The sequence below is a fragment of the Myotis brandtii genome, unplaced genomic scaffold (assembly GCF_000412655.1).
Source record: "Myotis brandtii unplaced genomic scaffold, ASM41265v1 scaffold300, whole genome shotgun sequence".
In the NCBI taxonomy this organism is placed as follows: domain Eukaryota; kingdom Metazoa; phylum Chordata; class Mammalia; order Chiroptera; family Vespertilionidae; genus Myotis; species Myotis brandtii.
The window spans coordinates 109,892-121,072 of record NW_005361459.1 but is presented as its reverse complement, the minus strand read 5'-3'; the positions used below and the strand labels follow the sequence as shown (position 1 = coordinate 121,072).

The following is an 11,181-nucleotide window of genomic DNA, read 5'->3' as shown; positions in this document are numbered from 1 at the left end:
CAGGGCCCTCCTTTGCCCCCTCACCCCTCCCCCTCCGCCCCGCTGCGGCCGCGCCCCACCCACTACCCTGCTCCGCTTCCTCAGACAATGCCCTCTGGTCACGCCCCTGGCCCCGCCTTGTGCCCACTCCCTCCTCCCCTCGGATTGAAGCCGCACCTGTGCTGGCTGAGTGCTGTGGGGGACGGTGGGCCCACCGTGCTCGGAAGAGGGCTGCCCTGCCCAGGTAGGGATCTAGGGTAAAAAGTGAAGGTCCATATTTTAGCTATTGTAAGTAATGTTACATTGAACACAGGGGTGCGTTTATCTTTTTGAAATAGTGTTTTCGGATAAATTCCCCAAAGTGGAATTGCTGGGTTGTATGGTAATTCTAGTTTTAATTTTTTGAGGAAAATCCTTACTATTTCCCATTGTGGTTCCACCAATTTACAGTCCCACCAACAGTGCAGGAGGGTTCCTTTCCCCCACATTCTGGCCAACATAGTAGTCCTTCTAACTGGTGTGAGGTGATAGCTCACTGTGGTTTTGATTTGCATTTCCCTGATGATTAGTGATGTTGACCATTTTTTTATGCCTGTTGGTCATCTGTATGTCTTTGGAGAAATGTCTGTTCAGGTCCTCCACTCATGTCTTAATGAGATTGTTTTTTCTTTCTTTTTTTTTATGTTGAACTGTATTCAGAAGTACAAGCTGCTAGTTATAAAAACATCACAGGGGAACTTGGGTTGCACAAGGCCTGCCCATCAGTAGATGAATGGATAAAAAAGTACAGCATTGGGAATTTAGTCAATAATAGTAATAATGGTGTGTGGTGCCAGGTAGGTACTTACTGTGGTCGTCCTTTGTAAGGTATATAAATGTCTAAGCACTGTGTTTTACACCTAAAAGTAATATATTATTGTATGATAACTATAATTTTGAAGTAAATTTTAAAGATGATGGGCCATGGCACAACACTTAGCAATAAAAAGGAATGAACTAATGATACAGCCAATGTCCTGTGTGAATCTCCAGAGAATTAAAGGGAAGGGGAAAAAGCCAATCCCAAAAGGTTCCATACACTGTGTAACTGTACAATAACATGTACATGGTCCCACAAATTGTGTAATATTCTTGAAATGACAGCTTATAGAAATGGAGAAGAGATTAGTGGTTGCCAGAGGTGAGGGAGGGGGTGGATGTGGCTATAAGAGGGCAACAGTAGGAACCCCTGTGGTGATGGAAATGGTCTGTATCTGACTATCAATATGAATATCCTCATTGTAATATTATGCTGTAGTTTGGCCAGATGTTTTCTTTGGGAGAAACTGGATAAAGTGCACATGTGATGTCTATGTGTTACTTCCTACAGCTGCATATCAATTTAATTTTCTGAAAAGAAAAAATTCAATTAAAAAAACACACAGATGTTTCAAAGCCCAGGACATCCCCTAGAACAGTGGTTGGCAAACTGCGGCTCGAGAGCCACATGCAGCTCTTTGGCCCCTTGAGTGTGGCTCTTCCACAAAATACCGACTTCTGCGCATGGGCCACGAAGTTTCAATTGCACTGTATGTGCGTGCCCGCACGTGGTATTTTGTGGAAGAGCCACACTCAAGGGGCCAAAAAGCCGCATGTGGCTTTCGAGCCTCAGTTTGCCGACCACTGCCCTAGAAGGTGGAAAGTTATGGAACCAGTGTCTGTGGATGTGTTTGTGTGTGTGTTTGTGAGGTGGGGGGAGGGGTTTGCTGATGAGCAGTTTGAGCTCATTGTCTCTTTTTTCCTTTTTCCACCACTTGCTGGTTTGTGCCATCTCATTTGGCAGTCCATCTACCATGATGACATCCCAAGGATTGTCCTCCAACTCTGCGCCTTGATTTCTGGTGTCCTTGGATGGTTCTGTTCAAACAATAGGGCAGAAGTAAGGAATCCCCTGTGTTCCTAATGTTCCTCATGAGCACAAGTGCTGCTGTTTGTAGACGGTGTTGGGGTTGGTTTGTCTGCTGCTGCTGCTTTCCTTGTATTCAGGGAGGAGAATATGGTCTCTCTGAGATGCCCTCCTGCCAGCAGGGGACAGGGCCACCTTGCATTGTGAGCCTAGGAAGTCCTGGAAGCAGACTATTTTAGAATTACCTTTATCAGAGGAAAAGTACTCAAGGTATTTCCAAATATACTAGAATGTCCACAAAGATAACATTTGTTTTTGTTTCCCTTCTTTCTGGTTAAATTGGCTTAGGGGTCCTCAAATAATAGTTGTGTGGTAGAAAGTAAATGAGTCACCCTAAGAAAGGGAGGTGCAGGTCAGGTTCTCTGGAATAACTGCGGGTAGATTTTCCTACAATGAGGGAAAGTAACCCTGGTGTCCAGTGGGGGGGGGGGGGGGGTGTATTTTGTCTTTTGTGCTGTGAGATCTTCTAAGAAAACAACAGCCAGACCTCTGGGTGGTGTGGATCCCACGAAAGGACCAGGGAGCTGTGGAATAGCAAGTGTTAGAAAATGCCTTGGAGACAAGTAAGTCTTTTTCAAGGAAATCACTTTTTTGAACCAAATCTTGGTCCTGTATTATATATGATTAAAGAGTGGTTACATGCCTTAACACCAAAGATAGAAAATTATAGTAATTATGACATTTTATCATATTTTTATGAAACACTTCACCTCTATTATATCTCACATCAAATATCAATGGAAGAAATCCCTTGTGTTTGTGTTCTAGCAAATTAAAAGTTTTTAAATGTTTTGTGTCAACGCAAAATCAAAAGAGAAGTAGGTAAGAAGTGAATTGAGATCATGGAAACCAAACCAGAATTAAGGAAGACCAATGCAACACTATCTTGATGGCTGACAATTAGAAAATCTTAAATATATATATATTTTAAAAGTAATAAAAGAATGACAAAGCTTGAGAACAGGAGGACTTATTCATTCATTCACTTTTTCATTCTTCATTCATTCAGAAAGTGTTTACACCTACTCTGTGTCAGTCACTATTTGGGGCCTGGAGGACTCAAATCTGAGCAAAAACAGACTCTGGTTCCTTGGTCCCCTGGAGTCATGGAACATGCAAACTACTGGGGGAAATGGGAGCTAGTGCAAAGAATAATTGCAATCATCTTGAAGACGAAGGGGGTTGGGGGGGGGGGAGAGAGTGAGTTAGGTTTGAAATAAAGAGGCTTGATGTGGAAAAATTTTTGCTGATGTTACATGCTGGAAGCCAATTCCAGCATGTCATAATTGCAAGAGTTTCATCAAAAGGTTGATGGAACTTGGGGATTCAACAAGGGTTGAGTCACATATGTTGTCACCTGTTGGGAATGGCTGATGGCATTTCCCCAAACCTGAATAGGATACATTAAATTGTTTGCTGCCAGACAGCTCAGGGCATCTTAATCTGCATGTTATTGCCTCCTACTGGCCAAACACCTGAACAGCCATAGGCTAATTCTTCCATTCTGACAATGCCTCTGTATACGAAACCCTGACCCTTTGAAGTGTATATCTCTGCCTCACCTCAGGACAATTTGTGTTAATAAAAAGCATGGGGTCCTGAGACTAAGAGATCTTAGTTTCCTTTAAACTACGCTCCTCTGACCCCCAAATGCCTTACAAAATTATATTTCATCTCTGGACTCCTATTTAATCTACTCACAGCCTTCTCCAGATTTCCTGAACACTTCTTAATGCTGGAACAAGAACCCTGGCAGTTATGTGTTCTCCCTCAGTGCCAAAGTATACAGCCTGTCTTTTTCACAGACCTTAGGAATAGTAGATAATCATGCTATTAATCTCATTTGCTCCTAGGGAAAAATTAAATAATATAAGAGTACAAGGGGGTCTCAGTTCCTGTTGGGGATTATTTATTTGCAGGCCTGTCTTTATAAATATTATGGCTCCATTTTTATAAAAAGTATTAATATAAATATAGATGTTATATAAAATCCTAATATATAAAAGCCCAGGGTCAAAACAACCAATCACAACCGAAGGCTGACCAACCCGGAAGTCCTTCAGTCAGTGCTGGGTTGCCGTGGTGACCCAGCACTGACTGCCCTGCTGCAGCCTGGCGACCCAGCGCTGACTGCCCAGGGGCTGAGACCCAGAGAGAGAGGCAGGGTCTGATCCACAGCCTCAGTGGCAGCTGTTGATGAGTACTTGCCTCTCTCTTTCTCTTCCTTTTTCTTTCCGGGCTTTGCCAGCAGCCGGGCCTTTCTTTCTCTCCTGGCCTCTGTGGGAGCTGCTGTTCTGCCCCGCCTCTCTGATCAGGCCTGGAGATGCTGACTGAACCAATCAGAACCAAATGTGGGTGCTGTGAAGAGCCAATGGCTGTCTAGGAGGTGGAGCTTTTGACGCTGACTGGCATAGGAACCAACCAATCAGAACCAAATGTGGGTGCTGTGAAGAGCCAATGGCTGTCTAGGAGGTGGAGCTTTTGACGCTGACTGGCATAGGAACCAACCAATCAGAACCAAATGTGGGTGCTGTGAAGAGCCAATGGCTGTCTAGGAGGTGGAGCTTTTGACGCTGACTGGCATAGGAACCAACCAATCAGAACCAAATGTGGGTGCTGTGAAGACCAATGGCTTCCTAGGAGGTGGAGCTTCTGACGCTGACTGGCATAGACACTGACCAATCAGAACCGAATCTGGGTGCTGTGGGGAGCCAATGGGTGCCTAGGAGGCAGAGTTTTTGACGCTGACTGGCATAGAAACTGACCAATCAGAACAAAATTGGCCATCAGAGGAGGGCAGTTGGGGGCGACATCAGGCCAGCAGGGGAGGGCAGTTGGGGGCAACCAGGCCGGCAGAGGAGGGCAGTTAGGGGCGATCAGGCCAGGAGGGGAAGGCAGTTAGGGGTGATCATGCTGTCAGGCAGAGGCAGTTAGGGGAGATCAGGCAGGCAGGCAGGTGAGCAGTTAGGAGCCAACGGTCCCAGATTGCGAGGGATCAGGCCTAAACCAGCAGTCGGACATTCCCCAAGGGGTCTCCAATTGGAGAGGGTGCAGGCTGGGTTGAAGGAACCCCCACTCTGTGCACAAATTTCATGCACCGGGCCTCTAGTGTTTATATAAATGCAGATGTTGTAAATGTATCTCATAAATGCAGATGTTTCCATATATACATATTTTAATATACCAAGGCTATTTGGGGAAGAAAGGAGAGAAACATTTCATTCTTCCCTTTTCATTTTTCTGGAATGCTTGATTTTGTTACAGGGACACATTGTTTTTGCAATATTATTATTATTTTTTAAAAAATCTTTATTGTTGAGAGTATTACAGATGCCCCCACCCCACTTTCTCACAATTGCCTCCCTCCACCAAGTTCCTGCCCCATCCTAGGCCTTCACCACCCTAATGTCTGTGTCCATAGGAAATGCATATCCTATGTAATAAAGAGGGAATATGCAAGTTGACCATCACACCATCACAAAGATGGCAGCGCCCACAGCAGAGATGGGGTTTCCGTAACACAAGATGGCTGTGCCCACAGTGGAGGCAGAGTTCCATAACACAAGGTGGCTGCACCCATAGCGGAGGCCGAGTTCCCGTAAAGAGCCTTAATGAGCAATCAGCAGGGACCTGAGGCTGCCTGGCGCTGGTCCGGGGCAGGGGACCTGAGGCTGCACCCCCCACCAGGCGGGGCTTGACTGGGGCCTTAAGGCCATGCCCCCCGCCCGGCGGGGCTTGACAGGGGATCTCAGGCTGTGTCCCCCACCCAGTGGGGCTTGGTGGGGGACTTCAAGGTGTGGCCCTCCGCCCGGCGGGGCTTGACAGGGGATCTCAGGCTGTGTCCCCCACCTGGCGGGGCTTGACAGGGGACCTCAAGGCATGCCCCCTGCCCCGGTGCTGGGCCAGGGGACCCAGGCTGCACCCCCCGCACTGGCGCCAGGACAGGAGACCTCAGGCTGTGCCCCCCACCCTGGCGCCGGGCCAAGGGACCTCAGGCAGCACCCCTTATTCTGGCGCCAGGCTGGGGGACCTGAGGGTGCACTAGGGGACCTGAGGCTGTGCCCCCCCACACTGTGGGGCTTGACAGGGGCCCTGAAACTGATTCCCCTGCCTGGCGCCAGGCCAGGGGACTTGAGGCTGCGTCCCCCACCCAGCGGGGCTTGACAAGGGTGGGGCCAGCCGGGTCTGGATCTCGCACGATTTTGAGGCACCACAACTGGGTGGGGACTTGACTCTGGGTCCCACGGCGTGCCTCAGACTCTGACAGGAGGAAGGTTTTCATATACATTTTACTAATTTTCTTTCATCTCTGACACTTCTGGCCTGGCCTGCACCCTCTTGCAATCCAGGACCCCTCAGGGGATGTCAGAGAGCCAGTTTCGGCCCGATCCTGCAGGCCAGGCCAAGGGACCCCACTGGTGAACGAATTCGTGCATCAGGCCTCTAGTATACATATAAGATCTTTGGTTAATTTCTTCTTACTCCCCCACTCCCTTCCCTCTGAGATTCGTCTCTCTGTTCCTTTTTTTACCATGGCTCTGATTCTATTTTATCCATCAGTTTATTTTGTTCATTAGATTTCTTGTTCATTTAATTCTTTTAGATTCAATTATTGATAGATATGTATTTATTGCCATTTTATTGTTCATATTTTTTATCTTTTTTCTTCTTCTTCTTCTAATTCTCTTCCTCTTCTTAAAGAAGACCCTTCAACATTTCATGTAATACTGGTTTGGTGGTGATGAACTCCTTTAGCTTTTCTTGTCTGTGAAGGTCTTTATCTGACCTTTAATTTCTAAATGATAGCTTTGCTTAGTAAAGTAATCTTGGTTGTAGGTTCTTGGTATTCATCACTTTGAATATTTCTTGTCACTCCCTTCTGGCCTGCACAGTTTCTGTTGAGAAATCAGCTGATGGTCGTATGGGCACTCCCTTGTAGGTAACTAATCATTTTTTTCTTGCTGCTTTTAAGATTCTCTCTTTTTCTTTAACCGGCATTATTTTAATTATGATGTGTCTTGGTGTGGTCCTCTTTGGGTTCCTCTTGCTTGGGTTTCTCTGTGCTCCTGGACTTGTAAGTCTATTTCTTTCACCAGGTAGGGGAAGTTTTCTGTCACTATTTCTTAAAATAGGTTTTCAATTTGTTATTCTTTCTCTTATCCTTCTGGCACCCCCATAGTGCAAATGTTGGGGTGTTTCAAGTTCTCTCAGAGGCTCCTTACACAATCTTCATATTTTTGGATTATTTTTTTCTTTTTACTCTTCTGGTTGGGTGTTTTCTGCTTTTTCATATTCCAAATCATTGATATGATTCTCAGAATCCTCTACAGTTGAATCCATGTAAATTATTTTTTATTTCAGTTAGTGTATACTTAATTTTTGACTGATCCTTTTTCATGTCTTTGATATTCTCACTAAGATCCTTGAAAATCTCACTAAGTCCCTTAATGCTCTCATTAATTCCCTTGAAGCTGGCATTAAGATCCTTGAGTAACCTTATAACCATTGTTTTGAACTCTGTATCCAGTAGTTTGCTTGCTTCTCTTTCTTTCATTCATGTTTCTTTGTCTCTGCATTTTTGCTACTTCTCTGTATCCAGTAGTTTGCTTGCTTCTCTTTCTTTCATTTGTACCATGTTTCTTTGTCTCTGCATTTTTGCTACTTCCCTGTGTCTGTTTCTATATGTTAGATAGAGCTGTTATGTCTCCTGGGATTGGTAACTGACCTTGTTTATTAGATGTCCTGTAGGGCCCAGTGCCTCAATCTCCCCAGTTTCCTGAGCTGGACACTCTAGGTGCACCACTGTGTGAGCTGTGTCCATAGTCTTGTAATTGAAACTTGATTGCTATTGGTGTCACTGGGAGGAATTGACCTCCAGGCCAATTGACTGTGAGGGCCAGCTGTGTCTTCAATGGAAGAGCTGCTGTGCAGGAGACACCTCTGTGGAGCAGGACTTGCTTCATTGGTGCTTTGGTGCTCACCGAGTTTTCCCCTTGAGTGTGTTGCTTGTGGATGTGTAGAGTTGTAATTTGTTATGGTCTGATTACATTGGGTGCACTGGCTCTGGGGGCTTCTGGGATGTATAAAGCCAGCCACTGCCTGGGGCCACTGGGTAGAAACTACAGAGAGATCTGCAGATGGCTGCTACTTGTATTGGGCTAGGAAGTGCCCAGGTGAGGCCCAGCTGTGAAGCAAGGCAGATTGGTGGTAGTGCTAGGTCTTGGGCTTTTTATTGATAGGTTAGGGCAGTGGTCGACAAACTGCGGCTTTCGAGCCACATGTGGCTCTTTGGCCCCTTGAGTGTGGCTCTTCCACAAAATACCACGTGCGGGCGCGTATGTACAGTTCGATTGAAACTTCGTGGCCCATGCGCAGAAGTCGGTATTTTGTGGAAGAGCCACACTCAAGGGGCCAAAGAACTGCATGTGGCTCTCGAGCTGCAGTTTGCCGACCACTGGGTTAGGGGCATGTTAACTCCAGCTGCTGATTGTTTAAGAGATTTTAGCAAAGTCTGAATCTTGAGCCAGGAAGGGCCATTTATATAGAAAAGCAGCTGGGGTGGGGATAAAAATTGGATGGCTTGGGGTCTCAGGGAATCACCCAGGTGTGGGCCATGCTGATGGGAACTCAGATATGACTGCCAGTCAGCTCTGCAATGGGGGAGGTTCAAGCACAGGAACAATGACCTCTGTGAACACCCCTTTCTGGGAGAAAGCCACCCCTGAGTTCCTGTCCTGATGCCAGACAGTCTAGTTCCTCCACATATGTCCCTGGATTCCTCCAAAGCCACCGCCCCACAGGAACTTAGATGAAGTAAGTTTGTGCACAGGCCTTTTAAGGGGAACACCTGGGACTTCAGCAGCTTTAGTGTCACTGAGCCACAATCCCTGCTGGTTTTTATGGTCAGAAGTTAAGGGGACTTCTCTTCTCATCTCTGGAACCCTGGGCTGGGGGTCTGGAGTATGGCTGAGACCCCCTGCTTATCACGGGAGACCTTGGAGATATCCCTCCTGATTAAAAAAATGCTACACATGAGTGTTGGATCAAACCATTCTGTGCCCCCACCCCTCCTACCAGTCTCAATGTACTTTCTTCTCTAGTTCTCTAGTTGTAGGACTTCCATACAGCCAGATTTTAAGCAGTTTTGAATGATGATTGTTCTGTATTTTAGTTATAATTTTTAAAAATAAGTTTTTATTGATTTCAGAGAGGACAGGAGAGGGAGAGAGAGATTGAAACATCAATGATGAGAGAGAATAATTGATCGGCCTCCTGCGCGCAGGGTCCGGGCTGGGAAGGAGCCTTCAACCAAGGTACGTGCCCTTGACTGGAATCGAACCCAGGACCCTTTGGTCTGCAGGCCACTGCTCTATCCACTGAGCCAAACCGGCTAGGGCTTAGTTGTAATTTTGATGTGGTTGTGGGAGGTGGTGAGTACAGGCATTTACTCTTGCCATCTTGGTTCCCTTGCAACAGTATTATAGTCTATGTTGAACAATCTCTGGGCTGGGCTTGAGCTAAAAGGGGAATTAAACTAGGATAAAAACATAATGGCAAACTGAGTTTATACCGAGGTTTTCCATCCAAATCCCTAGAACTAGGGAAAAAATAAAATAATAAACCCTTAGTCCCACTGGAAAACAAGAAGAGAATCTTTGGTGGATCAGAGAAACTCCCAATAAGGACTAAAAATAGAAAGCTGGAATTAGTGAAAAAGTACAATCACAGGAGATTACTGGTATAAAAGCTGGAACAGCTCCAGCGAAGCCCTAAGCATACACAGGGATTCAGAGATACAGATATAGCACCCTGGCTCCCACCCAAGGTGATTAATTAGAAGCCCCAACAGAAGCAGAAAGGAAGATCAGCTCCTGAATTGGAGCACTGTGTGCCCACCCAAGTGAATAGCACAACTTTACAATATTTATCCGAACTTTGAGAATAGTACACTGAAGTAAGCACCAGCAAAACTTCCAAGGCATAGCTACTATCTTTTTTTTTTTTTTAAATCCTCACCAGAGGAATTGCTTAGAGAGAGGAAAGGAGAGAGAGAGAGGGAGAGGGAGAAAGAAAGACACAGAAAGATAGAGAGAGAGAGAGAGGGAGAGGGAGAGGGAGAGGGAGAGCCATCCATGTGAGAAAGAAACATCAATCTGTATATGTCCAACCTGGGGTGGAACTTGCAACCTAGGTATGTGCCTGACCAGGAATCAAACCAGCAACCTTTTGGTGAACAGGGCGACACCCAACCAACTGAGCCACTCAGGCCTGGTACACATCTACTATTTTAAGGACTTGCATAGTTTGAGGAAAACTCTACTATAAGCTTGAAGTTAAATTATATATTGTGCTTATTTTTGAAAGTGCAGTAAAAGTGCTCTAAGGTGTAGATAAGATCCCAAACATGGAATTGGAGAGACAACAGAAAGCAATGCCTCAGGACTTCCATGAGCACAGAGTGTACGAACACTGGCCCACCTGAGGTGTGTGATTGGTGTGGTCTAATGATCTGGAGACATAACCCTGGCAAAGGCAGCGGGCTCTGGTAGTGGTCTGAGTGCATCGAGTGGATGGGCGGTCGGATGGTTTGAGGTTAGCTCTCCTATGGTGGTGCTGGGAGCTGACACCATTCTTGCAGGTACCCTATGCTGACCTTGCCAAGCCCCCTGCCCTCCCGCAGAGCTCTCCTTATTCTGAGCCCCAGTCCTTCCTCCTCCCCGGGCTTCCAGCCTCCTGGGCCTGCCCTTCTTTCCCCTCCCCTCGCCCACCCTCGTGGATGCACCTCGCGCCTGGCGCTGTCCCAGGTCGGGGACTGTGAGGAGACTTGGCCTCCTCTCCGGGCAGTGACCTGCTGGTGGAAACCCAGGGAGGAATTCCTCCTTAGGGTGGTGGCTGGTGCCGTGAAGGAAATACAGAGGGCGCTGTGGTACCAACTAATGGGCTGAGCGGCGTAGGTGCCTCTAGTCCCTCCTCCACTGGCCAGGGCCCTGGTGACGGACACAGGGGATACTCCTCCCAGGTCCTCCTGCAGCGGTGCCACGCCTCCCTTTGGTCCCAGCCCCCCCATTACCCGCCCCCCGCCCCTGGCCTGTCCCAGCCCCGTTCTTCCGGTCCTTTCTTGCCCCTTGCGCCCAACCCTGACGCGCCCTGGTCCCCTGGACCCCGCCCAGGTGTGGCGTTCTGGGGGCTCAGGGAGCGGCTTCCTCCTGTGGGTGCAGCTGGACGGAGACCAAGGGCTGGGACTCTGGGAGCGGGCT

The 11,181-nt window shown here is 47.3% G+C and overlaps 1 protein-coding gene across 2 annotated transcripts in view; it reads right to left on the bottom strand.

Moving 5' to 3' along the window:
* NQO2 (NAD(P)H dehydrogenase, quinone 2) overlaps window positions 1–11,181 on the bottom strand; it is a 36,478-nt gene that overhangs the window by 24,759 nt on the left and 538 nt on the right. The gene's annotated exons all lie outside the window — the stretch shown is intronic.